Source organism: Entelurus aequoreus, linkage group LG18 (assembly GCF_033978785.1).
Source record: "Entelurus aequoreus isolate RoL-2023_Sb linkage group LG18, RoL_Eaeq_v1.1, whole genome shotgun sequence".
In the NCBI taxonomy this organism is placed as follows: Eukaryota; Metazoa; Chordata; class Actinopteri; order Syngnathiformes; family Syngnathidae; genus Entelurus; species Entelurus aequoreus.
The window spans coordinates 12,515,997-12,536,225 of record NC_084748.1 but is presented as its reverse complement, the minus strand read 5'-3'; the positions used below and the strand labels follow the sequence as shown (position 1 = coordinate 12,536,225).

The following is a 20,229-nucleotide window of genomic DNA, read 5'->3' as shown; positions in this document are numbered from 1 at the left end:
CATTCTCATAATTATGATTTTTTATCTAAAAAAATTCAACCTTCTTTGCTCATTATTTAAAAATGTTCATCCCATAATTATGACTTTTCATCTCATAATTTTGACGTTTTATCCAATTAGGACTTTTTGTCTCAGAATTTCGACTCTCTTCTCTTATAATTTCGACTTCATATTGAATAATTATGATTTTTTTAATCTGATAATTATGACTTTTTATCTTATAATTTTCACATTTTATCTAATAATTATGACTTTTTTTCTCATCATTTCGACATTTATTTTATCCAATTATTAAGACTTTTTGTCTCATCATTTTGACTTTATACTGAGTAATTGTGACTTTTTATCTCATCATTTCGATTTCCATTCTCATAATTATGATTTTTTTATCTAAAAAATCAACCTTCTTTGCTCATAATTAAAATATGTAATCCCATAATTATGACTTTTCATCTCATAATTTTGAAGTTTTATCCAATTAGGACTTTTTGTCTCATAATTTCGACTCTCTTCTCTTATCATTTCGACTTCATATTGAATAATTATGATTTTTTAAAATCTGATAATTATGACTTTTTATCTTATAATTTTCACATTTTATCCAATAATTATGAATTTTTGTCTCATCATTTCGACATTCATTTTAACCAATTAAGACTTTTCGTCTCATAATTTTGACTTTATACTGAGTAATTGTGAGTTTTTTATCTCATCATTTCGATTTCCATTCTCATAATTATGATTTTTTTAATCTAAAAAAATTCAACATTCTTTGCTCATAATTTAAAAATGTTTATGCCATAATTATGACTTTTCATCTCATAATTTTGACGTTTTATCCAATTATTAGGACGTTTTGTCTCATAATTTCGACTCTCTTCTCTTATAATTTCGACTTCATATTGAATAATTATGATTTTTTAAATCTGATAATTATGACTTTTTATCTTATAATTTTCACATTTTATCCAATAATTATGACTTTTTGTCTCATCATTTCGACATTCATTTTATTCAATTATTAACACTTTTTGTCTCATAATTTTGACTTTATACTGAGTAATTGTGACTTTTTATCTCATCATTTTGATTTCCATTCTCATAATTATGATTTTTTTATCTAAAAAAAATTCAACCTTCTTTGCTCATAATTTAAAAATGTTTATCCCATAATTATGACTTTTCATCTCATAATTTTGACGTTTTATCCAATTATTAGGACGTTTTGTCTCATAATTTCGACTCTCTTCTCTTACAATTTCGACTTCATATTGAATAATTATGATTTCTTTAATCTGATGATTATGACTTTTTATCTTATATTTTCACATTTTATCCAATAATTATGACTTTTTGTCTCATCATTTCGATATTCATTTTATCCAATTATGAAGACTTTTTGTCTCATAATTTCAACTTTATACTGAGTAATTGTGACTTTTTATCTCATCATTTCGATTTCCATTCTCATAATTATGATTTTTTCTCTAAAAAAATTCAACCTTCTTTGCTCATTATTTAAAAATGTTTATCCCATAATTATGACTTTTCATCTCATAATTTTGACGTTTTATCCAATTAGGACTTTTTGTCTCAGAATTTCGACTCTCTTCTCTTATAATTTCGACTTCATATTGAATAATTATGATTTTTTTAATCTGATAATTATGACTTTTTATCTTATAATTTTCACATTTTATCTAATAATTATGACTTTTTGTCTCATCATTTCGACATTTATTTTATCCAATTATTAAGACTTTTTGTCTCATCATTTTGACTTTATACTGAGTAATTGTGACTTTTTATCTCATCATTTCGATTTCCATTCTCATAATTATGATTTTTTTTATCTAAAAAAATCAACCTTCTTTGCTCATAATTAAAATATGTAATCCCATAATTATGACTTTTCATCTCATAATTTTGAAGTTTTATCCAATTAGGACTTTTTGTCTCATAATTTCGACTCTCTTCTCTTATCATTTCGACTTCATATTGAATAATTATGATTTTTTAAAATCTGATAATTATGACTTTTTATCTTATAATTTTCACATTTTATCCAATAATTATGAATTTTTGTCTCATCATTTCGACATTCATTTTAACCAATTAAGACTTTTTGTCTCATAATTTTGACTTTATACTGAGTAGATGTGACTTTTTTATCTCATCATTTCGATTTCCATTCTCATAATTATGATTTTTTTTAATCTAAAAAAATTCAACATTCTTTGCTCATAATTTAAAAATGTTTATCCCATAATTATGACTTTTCATCTCATAATTTTGACGTTTTATCCAATTATTAGGACGTTTTGTCTCATAATTTCGACTCTCTTCTCTTATAATTTCGACTTCATATTGAATAATTATGATTTTTTAAATCTGATAATTATGACTTTTTATCTTATAATTTTCACATTTTATCCAATAATTATGACTTTTTGTCTCATCATTTCGACATTCATTTTATCCAATTATTAAGACTTTTTGTCTCATAATTTTGACTTTATACTGAGTAATTGTGACTTTTTATCTCATCATTTTGATTTCCATTCTCATAATTATGATTTTTTTATCTAAAAAAAAATTCAACCTTCTTTGCTCATAATTTAAAAATGTTCATCCCATAATTATGACTTTTCATCTCATAATTTTGACGTTTTATCCAATTATTAGGACGTTTTGTCTCATAATTTCGACTCTCTTCTCTTACAATTTCGACTTCATATTGAATAATTATGATTTCTTTAATCTGATAATTATGACTTTTTATCTTATATTTTCACATTTTATCCAATAATTATGACTTTTTGTCTCATCATTTCGATATTCATTTTATCCAATTATGAAGACTTTTTGTCTCATAATTTCAACTTTATACTGAGTAATTGTGACTTTTTATCTCATCATTTCGATTTCCATTCTCATAATTATGATTTTTTATCTAAAAAATTCAACCTTCTTTGCTCATAATTAAAAAATTTGATCCCATAATTATGATTTTTCATCTCATAATTTTGAAGTTTTATCCAATTAGGACTTTTTGTCTCATAATTTCGACTCTCTTCTCTTATAATTTCGACTTCATATTGAATAATTATGATTTTTTAAATCTGATAATTATGACTTTTTATCTTATAATTTTCACATTTTATCCAATAATTATGACTTTTTGTCTCATCATTTCGACATTCATTTTATCCAATTATTAAGACTTTTTATCTCATCATTTTGACTTTATACTGAGTAATTGTGACTTTTTATCTCATCATTTCGATTTCCATTCTCATAATTATGATTTTCTTTAACCTCAAAAATTCAACCTTCTTTTGTCTCACAATTTCGACTCTCTTCACTTATAATTTCGATTTTATATTGAATAATTTCGATTTTTAATCTCATAATTATGAGTTTTTATCTTATAATTTTCACATTTTATCCAATAATTATGACTTTTTCTCCCATAATTATGACTTTTTTTATCTCATAAATTTGACTTCTCCCCCCTCATAAATATAATTTACATTTAGGGCATTGTTTTTGTTTGTGGCTCCCACAGTTTGGCCCCCAGGAGAGACTTAAAGGCCTGGGGGACCCAAAGAGAAGTAACACGCTTCCTGGGTGTAGCTAGTGCCACACTCGAGTGACTTGGTAACCGTACGACTGTTGTTGACGCCAGGTCAGTTATTTAGTCCGAAAAATATGGTATAAACCGTAGGAAAACTGTAGCTGAACACAAACCAGGACATGACACTCGCCATCAAAACCGACGACGTGCGCGTCCAGCTTCCACAAGCCAACGGCGTTTCGCGCCTGATTCAAAAATAAAATAAAAAAATAGTCCCTTGTTGTTTTATGAACCGGCACGACTAATCTACACCGTCACGTGACAGCCGCTAAAAAAGGAAGAGGAAGTGGGAGGGGCTAACGATGAGCTGGCTATGATGACGCGTCGCTGCTTAGCAAAACCCGTGACCTCACACGGCGCCGGAATCAAAACAACAACAACAAAAAAAGATATTAAATCCTCCAGCGAATTCAGAGTATAAAAAAGTGATTTTTTTTTTTTGGTTTGTGTTTGGTGGCAGGTTATAAAATGTACAAAGTGCACAAAGAAGAGCATCGACCAACACACACACACACACGCACACACACGTGGTGTGTGTGTGTGTGGGTGTGTGTGCGTGTGTGTGCGCGCGTATATGACCCTGCATCAGTGTGTGAGCGTATGTCAGGGCCTTAGGAAGCATGCAGTGTGTGACCTGAAGGCTAGTAGCTAAGAGAGGAAGGAAGCTTGGATGCTAAATTAAGTGTGTGTGTGTGTGTGTGTGTGTGTGTGTGTGTGTGTGTGTGTGTGTGTCCTTCTCGGAACACTCTCATCCTGAGAGGATTTGATCGGCGGCCGCTTAAGGGCCGCCCCTTCTTATTTTTTGTGGAATGTTCAATTAGCTGACATCAACGTTATCAAACAGTCTGTTAGTGTACATGTGTGTGTATATATGTGTGTGTGGGTGTGTGTGTGTGTGTGTGGGCGATGCGGGGACCCTGCTAACCAAGCCGCCCCGTGGAGTCCGCCCGCAGGTTCGATTCCCGCGCGGCTGTGTGTGCTCGTAGAAGACACATGTTGGCTGCAGAGAGTCGAAGGTGAATGTGCACACACAGCAAAAAAAGGGGGAAAAAAAGGGGCGGGGCTGAGCGGCTCCCCGTGACCCAGAGGAGCTGGTAGCCTTATTGGATGTGTGTCAGTGACAGGAAGTGCGAGTCTCACACGTCAGACTCGATGCTAGGCATGCGGCGATAGAGGCGGGGCCTGTTGCCGCCGGCGCTGGAAGCTCGCGGCGCCGTCACGTAGCTCATGGGCTGGGCGGCGGCGGGCGGGACCATGTAGGCCACCACGGGGGGCTCCTGCTGAGGGTAGAAGACCTGCGGGTCCACGTGGTGCTGGTTGGCGTGGTGGCCGCCGTGGTTGCCGAGGGTGAGCGAGAGCGGCATGCGCTGCTTGTACAGCTCGTGGGCGGAGCTTCTCTGCGACATGCGGGGGGCGCTGTGGGTGGCGGGCTCCCGCTGCGCCGTGCCGGCGGCCGACTGCAGGAAAGGGTTGTGGGAGGGCCGGTCGGGGAAGAGGCTCTTGGAGCGTCGGGGGAGGGGCATGGGGGCGTCCAAGCTGTGGTGATGGGAGGGGGACGGCGAGGGCGGGCTGCGGCCGCTGTACGGGCGGTCGGAGCGCATGGTGAGGACGTTAGCGTACGCCCCCTCGTCGAGGGTGGACTCCCGGTCCCTGTCGGGGAGGCCGAGGCCGCGCAGGTGAGTCTGCATCTCGGGAACGCCGTCCGGGAGCAGGTTCTCGTAGGAGTGCTGGCGACTCAGCTGCAGGTGCTGGGCCGGCGAGGAGGCGCCGGGGTGGGCGGACGGCGACGCCGGCCCCGGCTCGAAGTGGCTGACCAGGTCGTCCCCCTCGCCCACCAGGCCCAGCTGGCTCTGGGGCAGGAAGTGGGCGAACATGTCGCCGCCGTGCGAGTAGTGCAGGTGGTCCTCGCTGATGTCGTACAGGTTGCCCAGGTGGGCGCAGGCGTCGCAGCGGGCCTGCGGGGAGCGCACCGTGTAGAGGCCCGAGTAGCCGCTCAGCTTGGTCAGGCAGGAGCGACAGTGGCCCGGGCGGATGCCCTGCGAGCCCGCCCCCAAACCCGGCCCCTCGAAGGAGCCGCCCGACTTGTCCTTGCCGCTGACGGGAGACAGAGAGCAGAAGATGTCACTGAAATGTTACAACGTGGAGCCAGGAGTTGCTGCCACCTACAGGACTGAAGTAGAACATGATTTTTTCTTATTTTTATTAATATTATTTTTAGTAGAACCATTTTTAATCAATGAAATAAAAAGACTGATTACCTCATTAATTTAATTTAATTGGCTGCAAGTCTGACTTCATCAATATCTATCTAACTTGGTATGGAGTGTATGGAGGTTGATTTGTGTCTTTAATGCGAAAGGTTTTCTTGGACACTGAATTTATGCAACTGATTTTTTTTTTTTTACATCAAATTATGCTGACAATTTCATGAAATAAACATTTGCGAGCCAAATTCATCAGTTCAAAATGTCAGTTTGTCAGAATAATATATTTTTAAATTCAATATGTTTAAAATTCAGTTTAAAACAATTCAGTGTATGAAAAATTCAGTGTATAAGAATTGTGTATAAAAAAATCAGTTTCAAAAAATTTTGTGTAAAAAATTGAGTGTAAACAAATTCAGTGTAAAAAAAATTCAATGTACAAAAATTCAGTATAAAAAATCTGTTTAAAAAAATGTAGTGTAAAAAAATTGACTGCAAAAAAATTCAGTGTGAAAAAAATTCAGTGTAAAAAAATTCAGTGTATAAAAATTCTGTATAAAAAAATCTGTTGAAAAAATTCAGTGTAGTGTAGAAGTATTCGCTGTAAAAAATTCAGTGTACAAAAAATTGGTATGAAAAAAATCTGTTTAAAAAAATTCAGTGTAAAAAAATCAGTGTAGAAAAATTCAGTGTAAAAAATTCAGTGTACCAAAGTGCTGTATAAAAAAATTCTGTTTGAAAAAATTCAGTGAAAAAGATTTAGTGTAGAAAAATTAATTGTAAAAAATTCAGTGTACAAAAATCTGTTTGAAAAATTCAGTGTAAAGAATTTAGTGTAGAAAAATTCAGTGTAAAAAAAATTCAGTGTAGAAAAATTCAGTGTACAAAAATTATATCTAAAAAAATCTGTTTAAAATTTTCAGTGTACTGTAGAAGTATTCACTGAAAAAATTCAGTGTACAAAAATTTGGTATGAAAAGAATCTGTTAAAAAAATTCAGTGTAAAAAAATCAGTGTAGAAAAATTCAGTGTAAAAAATTCAGTGTTCAAAAATGCTGTATAAAAAAAATCTGTTTAAATAAATTCAGTGAAAACAATTTAGTGTAGAAAAATTATTTGTAAAAAATTCAGTGTAGAAAAATTATTTGTAAAAAATTCAGTATCCAAAAATTCATTGTACAAAAATCTATTTGAAAAATTCAGTGTAAAGAATTTAGTGTAGAAAAAATCAGTGTAGAAAAATTCGGTGTAAAAAATTCAGTGTAAAAAAAATTCAGTGTAGAAAAACTCAGTGTGGAAACATTTTTATTAAAAAAAAAAAAAGTATAAAAAATAGTTCTGAAATATTTGTTGCTTCAAAACTCAAGACCCACTTCTGCTAAATTATGGCTGATGCAATCGAACCTGTGTCAGAACCAGCCAATGGGGTGTCACATTTAAAGTCACGTGACACAGGTCTTGTCTTACTCAGGAGTGAAAAAGGCAGTTTATTCTGAGACATGATCGATTGCTTCAGTCTTAATTGACCGTGAGTTTTAAAGCAACAAATATTTCCGCACTAAATTGTTATACACAACATTTTCAGACGCTGAATTTCTACAGACTGAATTTTAAAGCACAGTATTTTGACAAACTGATTTTTTCATTGAAATTAGCAGTAAAGAAAAATAAAATAAAACAATCAGTTTACAAAATTCCAATGCAAAAAAATTCAGTTACATAAATTCAGTGTAAAAAAAACTACTTTAGTAATAAGAGACAAACTAACCTCCATATGTGTGTCAAAGGAAGACATTATTCCCATATTGGCCCGCTGGTAAAAAAAACAATATGTATCAAACTGAATTTTTACCTACTGAATTTTTGCGCAGTGAATTTTTTATACTGACTTTTTACACACTAAATATTTTTACATTGAAATTTTACCCACTGAATTTTTAAAACACTGCATTTCAACAAACTGAATTTTACATACTGACTTTTCACAGTGACATTTTTTTATACAGAATTTCTACACTTAATCTTTTTACACTGAAATTTTACACACTGAATTTTTTTAAATATTGAATTTTGATAAAACAGAATTTTTTAAAAACACACATTTTGCAAAAAAAAATTTCGATTAAAGTGTCATCACAATTTGAAAAAAAGAACTTTGACTAATTTTAAAGACAACAAATATGTTACCTTCTTTCAGTGTGAAAGAAAACTTTGGTAATAAAGACACAAATTGACTGAATTTTTACATACTGAATTTTAACAAACGGAATTTTTACATGCTGAATTTTCAGTTAATTTTCTATACTGAAATTTACACACTGAATCTTTACACACTGAATTTTAAAACACTGCATTTTAACAAACTGAATTTTTACATACAGAATTTTCGCACAGTGAATATTTTATACTGACTTTTTACACACTACATTTTTTTACATTGAAATTTTACACACTGAATTTTAAAACATTCACATTTCACCCACTGAATTTTAAAACAAACTGAATTTTTACATAAATAAGCGGTAGAAAATGGATGGATGGATGGAATTTTCGCACAGTGAATTTTTTATCCTGACTTTTTACACACTAAATCTTTTTACATTGAAATTTTACCCACTGAATTTTAAAACACTACATTTTAACAAACTGAATTTTTGCACAGGGTATTTTTTATACTGACTTTTTACACACTAAATCTTTCTACATTGAAATTTTGCCCACTGAATTTTAAAACACTACATTTCAACAAAATGAATTTTTACATACGGAATTTTCGCTCAGTGAATTTTTTATCCTGACTTTTTACACACTAAATCTTTTTACATTTAAATGTTACCCACTGAATTTTAAAACACATTTTACATACTGACCTTTCACAGTGACAATTTTTTATACAGAATTTCTACACTTAATCTTTTTACACTGAAATTTTACACACTGAATTTTTTAAATATAGAATTTTGATAAAACTGAATTTTTTAAAAACACACATTTTGCTCAAATTTTTTTTGCCCTAAATCTTTTTACATTGAAATTTTACACACTGAATTTTAAAACATTCAAATTTTACCCACTGAATTTTTACATACTGAATTTTCGCACAGTGAATTTTTTTATACTGACTTTTTACACACTAAATCTTTTTACATTGACATTTTACCCACTGAATTTTAAATCATATTTTACATTCTGACTTTTCACAGTGAAATTTTTTTATACAGAATTTCTACACTTAATCTTTTTACACTGAAATTTTAAACACTGATTTTTTTTAAAAACATTGAATTTTGATAAAAATGAATTTTAAAAAAACACACATTTTGCTCAATTTTTTTTTGCTGTAAATCATTTTACATTGAAATTTTACCCACTGAATTTTAAAACGCATTTTACATACTGACTTTTCACAGTGACATATTTTATACAGAATTTCTACACTAAATCTTTTTACACTGAAATTTTACACACTGAATTTTTTAAATATAGAATTTTGATAAAACTGAATTTTTTAAAAACACACATTTTGCTCAAATTTTTTTTTGCTCTTAATCTTTTTACATTAAAATTTTACACACTGAATTTTAAAACATTCAAATTTTACCCACTTAATTTTTACATACTGAATTTTCGCACAGTGAATTATTTATACTGACTTTTTACACACAAAATCTTTTTACATTGACATTTTACCCACTGAATTTTAAAACATATTTTACATACTGACTTTTCACAGTGACATTTTTTTATACAGAATTTCTACACTTAATCTTTTTACACTGAAATTTTACACACTGAATTTTTTTAAAACATTGAATTTTGATAAAAATGAATTTTTTAAAAACACACATTTTGCTCAATTTTTTTTTGCTCTAAATCATTTTACATTGAAATTTTACCCACTGAATTTTAAAACGCATTTTACATACTGACTTTTCAGAGTGACATTTTTTTTATACAAAATTTCTACACTTAATCTTTTTACACTGAAATTTTACACTGAATTTTTTAAATATAGAATTTTGATAAAACTGAATTTTTTAAAAACACACATTTTGCTCAAATTTTTTTTGTCCTAAATCTTTTTACATTGAAATTTTACACACTGAATTTTAAAACGTTCAAATTTTACCCACTGAATTTTTACATACTGAATTTTCGCACAGTGAATTTTTTATACTGACTTTTTACACACTAAATCTTTTTACATTGACATTTTACCCACTGAATTTTAAAACATATTTTACATTCTGACTTTTCAGAGTGAAATTTTTTTATACAGAATTTCTACACTTAATCTTTTTACACTGAAATTTTACACACTGAATTTTTTTAAAACATTGAATTTTGATAAAAATGAATTTTTTAATAACACACATTTTGCTCAATTTTTTTTGCTCTAAATCATTTTACATTGAAATTTTACCCACTGAATTTTAAAACGCATTTTACATACTGACTTTTCACAGTGACATTTTTTTTATACAGAATTTCTACACTTAATCTTTTTACACTGAAATTTTACACACTGAATTTTTTAAATATAGAATTTTGATAAAACTGATTTTTTTAAAAACACACATTTTGCTTAAATTTTTTTTGCTCTAAATCTTTTTTCATTGAAATTTTACACACTTAATTTTAAAACATTCAAATTTTACCCACTGAATTTTTACATACTGAATTTTCACACAGTGAATTTTTTATACTGACTTTTTACACACTAAATCTTTTTACATTGACATTTTACCCACTGAATTTTAAAACATATTTTACAGACTGACTTTTCACAGTGACATTTTTTTATACAGAATTTCTACACTTAATCTTTTTACACTGAAATTTTACACACTGAATTTTTTTTTAAAACATTGAATTTTGATAAAAATGAATTTTAAAAAAACACACATTTTGCTAATTTTTTTTTTGCTGTAAATCATTTTACATTGAAATTTTACCCACTGAATTTTAAAACGCATTTTACACACTGACTTTTCACAGTGACATATTTTTATACAGAATTTCTACACTAAATCTTTTTACACTGAAATTTTACACACTGAATTTTTTTAATATAGAATTTTGATAAAACTGAATTTTTTAAAAACACACATTTTGCTCAAATTTTTTTTGCTCTTAATCTTTTTACATTGAAATTTTACACACTGAATTTTAAAACATTCAAATTTTACCCACTGAATTTTTACATACTGAATTTTCGCACAGTGAATTATTTATACTGACTTTTTACACACAAAATCTTTTTACATTGACATTTTACCCACTGAATTTTAAAACATATTTTACATACTGACTTTTCACAGTGACATTTTTTTATACAGAATTTCTACACTTAATCTTTTTACACTGAAATTTTACACACTGAATTTTTTTTAAAACATTGAATTTTGATAAAAATGAATTTTAAAAAAACACACATTTTGCTCAATTTTTTTTTGCTGTAAATCATTTTACATTGAAATTTTACCCACTGAATTTTAAAACGCATTTTACATACTGACTTTTCACAGTGACATTTTTTTTATACAGAATTTCTACACTTAATCTTTTTACACTGAAATTTTACACACTGAATTTTTTAAATATAGAATTTTGATAAAACTGAATTTTTTAAAAACACACATTTTGCTCAAATTTTTTTTGCCCTAAATCTTTTTACATTGAAATTTTACACACTGAATTTTAAAACGTTCAAATTTTACCCACTGAATTTTTACATACTGAATTTTCGCACAGTGAATTTTTTTATACTGACTTTTTACACACTAAATCTTTTTACATTGACATTTTACCCACTGAATTTTAAAACATATTTTACATTCTGACTTTTCACAGTGAAATTTTTTTATACAGAATTTCTACACTTAATCTTTTTACACTGAAATTTTACACACTGAATTTTTTTAAAACATTGAATTTTGATAAAAATGAATTTTTTAAAAACACACATTTTGCTCAAATTTTTTTGCTCAATTTTTTTTTGCTCTAAATCATTTTACATTGAAATTTCACCCACTGAATTTTAAAACGCATTTTACATACTGACTTTTCACAGTACCATTTTTTTAATACAGAATTTCTACACTTAATCTTTTTACACTGAAATTTTACACACTGAATTTTTTAAATATAGAATTTTGATAAAACTGAATTTTTTAAAAACACACATTTTGCTCAAATTTTTTTTGCCCTAAATCTTTTTACATTGAAATTTTACACACTGAATTTTAAAACGTTCAAATTTTACCCACTGAATTTTTACATACTGAATTTTCGCACAGTGAATTTTTTATACTGACTTTTTACACACTAAATCTTTTTACATTGACATTTTACCCACTGAATTTTAAAACATATTTTACATTCTGACTTTTCACAGTGAAATTTTTTTATACAGAATTTCTATACTTAATCTTTTTACACTGAAATTTTACACACTGAATTTTTTTAAAACATTGAATTTTGATAAAAATAAATTTTTTAAAAACACACATTTTGCTCAAATTTTTTTTGCTCTAAATCTTTTTACATTGAAATTTTACCCACTGAATTTTAAAACGCATTTTACAAACTGACTTTTCACAGTGACATTTTTTTATACAGAATTTCTACACTTAATCTTTTTACACTGAAATTTTACACACTGAATTTTTTAAATATAGAATTTTGATAAAACTGATTTTTTTTAAAACACACATTTTGCTTACATTTTTTTTGCTCTAAATCTTTTTACATTGGAATTTTACCCACTGAATTTTAAAACACATTTTACATACTGACCTTTCACAGTGACATTTTTTTATACAGAATTTCTACACTTAATCTTTTTACACTGAAATTTTACACACTGAATTTTTTAAATATAGAATTTTGATAAAACTGATTTTTTTAAAAACACACATTTTGCTTAAATTTTTTTTGCTCTAAATCTTTTTTCATTGGAATTTTACCCACTGAATTTTAAAACACATTTTACATACTGACCTTTCACAGTGACATTTTTTTATACAGAATTTCTACACTTAATCTTTTTACACTGAAATTTTACACACTGAATTTTTTAAATATAGAATTTTGATAAAACTGATTTTTTTAAAAACACACATTTTGCTTAAATTTTTTTTGCTCTAAATCTTTTTTCATTGAAATTTTACACACTGCATTTTAAAACATTCAAATTTTACCCACTGAATTTTTACATACTGAATTTTCGCACAGTGAATTTTTTATACTGACTTTTTACACACTAAATCTTTTTACATTGACATTTTACCCACTGAATTTTAAAACATATTTTACAGACTGACTTTTCACAGTGACATTTTTTTATACAGAATTTCTACACTTAATCTTTTTACACTGAAATTTTACACACTGAATTTTTTTAAAACATTGAATTTTGATAAAAATTAATTTTTAAAAAACACACATTTTGCTCAAATTTTTTTGTCGATTAAAGTGTCATCACAATGTAAAAAAATTAACTTTGACTAATTTTAAAGACAAAAAAATATGTTACCTACATTCAGTGTGAAAAAAAGCTTTGGTAATAAAGACACAAATTAAGCTCCATTTTGGCGCCACCTGTTGGTTGGCATGCATAAATGTATAGACGCCGCATATAAGACGACCCTTCTCCTATTACCCTATCTCCTATTAAAACATGGTGTGATGACATTTGGGGGCGATGGTGCAGCGTGCCAAGCCCCCGTAGCGGGCGGTACCTGCTGTGCGTGTAGGTGCTGTACTTCTTGTCCTTCATGGAGTGCAGGTCGGCCTCGGCGCTGTGACTGTGGTGCAGCAAGGTGGCGCTCAGCTGCAGGATGGGCGTGTCCGCTTTGTGCGAGTACGTGCTGTCGGGGGGGAACAGGTCGGGGGGGTACGTGAGCTCGTCGCTGCCCCCCTGGCTGTCTCGCTGGTACGGGGGCGCCGACTGGAGGCTGGCCTGGTCCGAGTCGATGGAGTAGATCTTGGAGGCTCCGCCTCCTCCTCCGCCTCCCCGCTTCCTCAGCTGATTGATGGGCTTGAACCCGCCCCTCGGCGCCATGGAGTCGGAATCTTTGTGCGACGGCGGCCGACTGGGGCACTCCGAGATGTCAGAGTGCGGCGGCTCTTCGGGAAGGTAGCGCTGGCTCTTCATGGATGCGGGCCCCAGCGTCGCAGTCGGGCTCGGGCCGGCGCCCGGCGCCGGCGTCGCCGCCACCGCCGCCGCGCCGGGTTGGGTCTTCAGCGTCTCCACGCTTTTCTTCCACAGAGCACGAGGCTTGGACGGCGGGCCGGCGGGCCCGGCGAGGTGGGTCTTGCCGTTGTCGTTGGTGATGGACAGCTGCGGCTTGCTGGGGCTGGCCTGGTGGGCGGGGCCTTTGGGCTGGGCGGGGAAGGGCGCCGCGTTGTTCAGAAGGTTCTTGTGGCGCCCGGTTAAGGACAGGAAACCCCGCGGACCGCTGGCGTTGCTATAGAGACCGGGACCCTTTTGAGGCAGATGGAGCGAGTTACCTAGGAGACGAGGAGAGAAGCACCTCAGGCGAACATGTTTGCACGAAGCCCACTTTGCTGGTACATCATTGTGTGTGTGTGTGTGTGTGTGTGTGTGTGTGTGTGTGTGTGTGTGTGTGTGTGTGTGTGTGTGTGTGTGTGTGTGTGTGTGTGTGTGTGTGTGTGTGTGTGCCATCCCATGTCCTTCTGATGGCGAGGCGCCCACCATGCACGTGGAGCGTGTGAGAAAGACGCTACAACACCACAGTCAAGAACATTTCGGGGTTTTCCCACATTTCCATCGTCCAAAGTTGTAATCCACTTTTTACACAGGTGTGGTAACAGGCTTCGCTACACATCTGACTTTTGTAATTATTTTTATTATAATTTTTTTTTTAAAGATATCTTTCATTTCCAAAACTATCAGGGCTCCCATCAATTTTGGACTATATAATAGGTCCCAAAAATTGTGTGTTTTTTCTTGACCCGGTATTAAGCACTGTATAACAGATAAACCACAGTAACTTTGACTATATATATATATATATATATATATATATATATATATATATATATATATATATATATATATATATATATATATATATATATATATATATATATATATGTATATATTAGGGCTGCAATTAACGATTAATTTGATAATCGATTAATCTGTCGATTATTACTTCGATTAATCGATTAATAATCGGATAAAAGAGACAAACTACATTTCTATCCTTTCCAGTATTTTATAGAAAAAACCCAGCATACTGGCACCATACTTATTTTGATTATTGTTTCTCAGCTGTTTGTACATGTTGCAGTTTATAAATAAAGGTTTATAAATAAAATAAAATAATAATAATAATAATAATATTTGCCTCTGCGCATGCGCATAGCATAGATCCAACGAATCGATGACTAAATTAATCGACAAATATTTTTATAATCGATTTTAATCGATTTAATCGATTAGTTGTTGCAGCCCTAATATATATATTAGGGCTGCACTACAGCTATATGTATATATATATATATATATATATATATATATATATATATATATATATATATATATATATATATATATATATATATATATATATATATATATATATATATATATATATATATATATTAGGGCTGCAATTAACGATTAATTTGCTAATCGATTAATCTGTCGATTATTACTTCGATTAATCAATTAATAATCGGATAAAAGAGACAAACTACATTTCTATCCTTCCCAGTATTTTATAGAAAAAAAAACAGCATACTGGCACCATACTTATTTTGATTATTGTTTCTCAGCTGTTTGTACATGTTGCAGTTTATAAATAAAGGTTTATAAAAAAATAAATAAAATAATAATAATAATATTTGCCTCTGCGCATGCGCATAGCATAGATCCAACGAATCGATGACTAAATTAATCGACAACTATTTTTTTAATCGATTTTAATCGATTAGTTGTTGCAGCCCTAATATATATATATATATTAGGGCTGCACTACATATATATATATATATATATATATATATATATATATATATATATATATATATATATATATATATATATATATATATATATATATATATATATATATATATATATATATATATATATATATATATACATATATATAAGGGCTGCAATTAACGATTAATTTGATAATCGATTAATCTGTTGATTATTACTTTGATTAATCGATTAATAATCGGATAAAAGAGACAAACTACATTTCTATCCTTTCCAGTATTTTATAGAAAAAAACCAGCATACTGGCACCATACTTATTTTGATTATTGTTTCTCAGCTGTTTGTACATGTTGCAGTTTATAAATAAAGGTTTATAAAAAAAATAAAATAATAATAATAATAGCCTCTGCGCATGCGCATAGCATAGATCCAACGAATCGATGACTAAATTAATCGACAACTATTTTTATAATCGATTTTAATCGATGTAATCGATTAGTTGTTGCAGCCCTAATATATATATATATATATATATATATATATATATATATATATATATATATATATATATATATATATATATATATATATATATATACGTTAGGTCAAGAAAGAACACAGAGGCTATTTCATCCCTATTAGCCTGTTTCGCAGGTTTCCCTGCTCTTCACGGGTGTTTATCACATTTTACAAAATCCCCTGAAGAGCAGGGCAACCTGCGAAACAGGCTTGTAGGGATGAAATAGCCTCCGTGATGTCACGTTATCCATGGGGAAAAATGCATTTTTAGACAATATGATTTGCCTGAGCGGCTAGGAGACCCCGAGAGTAATAAGCGGTAGAAAATGTATTAGAAAGGACAGATTTAAAAGAAAAATTATAAATTTTTTTTTACTTGGGACTTTCCGCGGGCCGTAGTTTGGGGACCCCTGTCTTAATACTCGCACGTTTTGTAGATGGATGTCCGCTGCTATATATCTGCAATATATATAAAAATCACGTCCACATCACAGACATGCTGACAACGCTCCAGACAATGGCGTGCGTTTTGTTTACATCCAGTTTCGGCAGCGCGGTTTTTGGTCTTTTTTCAATGGTCGTGTTTTTCGGTACACTACTTGTCAATAGTGCGCAAATTCCGATGTTTACAAAGACACCGTCCGTGCCTGAAAGGTGATTGGTGGAGAATGAGGAAGTGTTGTTGTCTGAGACCAAAGTTTTTTGATTGATTGATTGAAGCTTTTATTAGTAGATTGCACAGTACAGTACATATTCCGTACAATTGACCACTAAATGGTAACACCCCAATAAGTTTGTCAAATGTTTAAGTCGGAGTCCACGTAAATCAATTCATGGTACAGTCTTTGCACGGGAGGTAAAACCTGTTGGAATTGTGCCCTTTGTTATCGTAACATGGTCTCTAATCATTTGACAAGCTTGATCCTGTTAAACTAAGTAGGTTAGATTATGATTATTGAATACAAATACAAGGAAGAGTAGGATTATTAATTCAGTGTTAATATCTGAGTAAAGGTTAAGAACCCCTGTTTTAAAGTGTTAATTAAAACTGTCATATGGGACCTTTCGTGGAGATTTGAAGTGTGTCCTAGAACATGTGTGTGTGTGTGTGTGTCTGTGTGTGTGTGTACCTTTGCCTGACATCATGTCCATGATGCTGGGCTGCACCACCACCGTGTTGCGTTTGGGCGAGGACAAGGCCATGGACTTTGCCGACTTGAGCAGGTGCAGCATGTTGGCCTGAGGACTGAAGTCCAGCTCCGGGGATTTCTTCTTCATGTCTATGTGAACGCCGTGGATGCAGCTCCAGATGCCCTGAGGAGGAACCACAGCCCCCACGGTGAGACGCCCGCTCCGCAAAGAAAGTGCGCCGGTCTTTGACCTCGTTTTTTCAGTTTTTTGGGGGTGTTTTTTTTTTTGTTTTTGTTTTTTTTGGAGCAACTTGTGGATGATGTCATTTGTGCGATGATGTCATCACTGCCTCTGAGTGCAAGGAGATGTTCCTCCTGGAGCCACTTAACCTCCAGAGTGTCAGAGCGAGAGCAGACGCACATTGCACGCTTTTTGTAAAACACTTGATGTGCCAAATGTTGCTCGTCTGGAATAAAAGCTCTGCTGCACACACACACACACACACACATGAATAATGAAACATCATTTGTGTGTGTGTGTGTGTGTGATGATGCACCCCGCCCACGCACACGTGACCATCTTTTTTCTTTAAAGACGTGTGGTCCTTTCTGCAGCCCGCAACAAGAAACACATCAGAGCCTCAGCTGGACTCTGAACGGTCATCAGCTTTCCTCGTTAATCTCGCACCTCTATGAGCTCACACACACATATAGTGGTTATCATTTGGTATGGGGACCAAGTTTTTGATCATCACTTGAGGGGACCACCCTTTCTACAGGTTGTGGAGGCATAAAAAAAAAATGGTGTAAAACGGCCACTGCCCAGTTAGCTCATACACGTCTTTAAATCTGTGGATTGATGAAGTAATGTGCTGATCATTCTTACTGGGGACCCTGGGGAAAAAGAGTTTTTAATATGGTTCATGGGGACCAAATTTAAATCATTTTGCATAATTCACACAAATTTGTACGTGACTACTGAGGACCATTTAAAAAAAAAAAAAAAAAAAAAAGTTGAAATGAAATATGACATGATGCTCAGAATAAATCACTACAGCTGTCCTCTTATAGGAAGTTTCACCACTTAAATGTTCAAGCAAATCCTGCATCTTCTGTGACATTACTGAAAACTGCTATTGAGCAGTAATGAAGTTGTCTGCAACTCCAACTACCATATATAGAAGGATGGAAAATTCTGAATGTGAATCATACTTTAAGGCAGGGGTCACCAACCTTTTTGAAAGCAAGAGCTACTTCTTGGGTACTGATTAATGCGAAGGGCTACCAGTTTGATACACACTTAAATAAACTGCCAGAAATAGCCAATTTGCTCAATTTACCTTTAACTCTATGTTATTATTAATAATTAATGATATTTACACTTAATTGAACGGTTTAAAAGAGGAGAAAACACGAAAAAAATGACAATTAAATTTTGAAACATAGTTTATCTTCAATTTCGACTCTTTAAAATTCAAAATTCAACCGAAAAAAAGAAGAGAAAAACCAGCTAATTCGAATCTTTTTGAAAAAATTAAAAAAAGAATTTATGGAACATCGTTAGTAATTTTTCCTGATTAAGATTAATTTTAGAATTTTGATTACATGTTTTAAATAGGTTAAAATCCAATCTACACTTTGTTAGAATATATAACAAATTGGACGAAGCTATATTTCTAACAAAGACAAATAATTATTTCTTCTAGATTTTCCAGAACAAAAATTTTAAAAGAAATTCAAAAGACTTTGAAATAAGATTTAAATTTGATTCTACAGATTTTCTAGATTTGCCAGAATAATTTTTTTGAATTTTAATTATAACAAGTTTGAAGAAATATTTCACAAATATTCTCCGTCGAAAAAACAGAAGCTAAAATGAACAATTAAATTAGAATGTATATATTATTCTTTACAATAAAAAAAATAAATGTACTTGAACATTGATTTAAATTGTCAGGAAAGAAGAGGAAGGAATTTAAAAGGTATATTTGTTTGAAAATCCTAAAATCATTTTTAAGGTTGTTTTTTTCTCTAAAATTGTCTTTCTGAAAGTTATAAGAAGCAAAGTAAAAAAATGTATTAATTTATTTAAACAAGTGAAGACCAAGTCTTTAAAATATTTTCTTGGATTTTCAAATTCTATTTGAGTTTTGTCTTTCTTAGAATTAAAAATGTCGGGCAAAGCAAGACCAGCTTGCTAGTAAATAAATACAATCTAAAAAATAGAGGCAGCTCACTGGTAAGTGCTGCTATTTGAGCTATTTTTAGAACAGGCCAGCGGGCTACTCATCTGGTCCTTACGGGCGACCTGGTGCCCGCGGGCACCGCGTTGGTGACCCCTGCTTTAAGGTAATAAAGTTTTATAATCATGCTGTATGGAAATGTCATCTTAAGGAACACTAAACCAGATTTTGTTTTTGGAAAAAATATATTAGTTTGAACTAAGGATGAATCACAGTACTATTAATGCCAGGATAACAAATGTTTCACTTTTTCAAGAAAATTAATTTTCTCTTTTACCAATATTTGAAACACGTAAACAAAGTCACCCAAATTTCCCTGTTGTGGGATCAATAAAGGATTATCTTATCTTACCTTAAACCACAGAAATAAAATACAAACTCAATTAAACTTTTATTTTTACTTTTTATTAGAGATGTCCGATAATATCGGTTGATAAATGCTTTAAAATGTAATATCGGAAATTATCGGTATCGTTTTTTTAATTATCGGTATTGTTTTTTTTTGTTGTTTTTTTTA

General features: G+C 32.2%; 1 pseudogene; it reads right to left on the bottom strand.

Moving 5' to 3' along the window:
* Positions 1–4,683: 4,683 nt before the first annotated feature.
* The window catches only part of LOC133634278 (glutamate receptor ionotropic, NMDA 2A-like), a 54,597-nt pseudogene continuing 39,051 nt past the window's right edge, over positions 4,684–20,229 (bottom strand).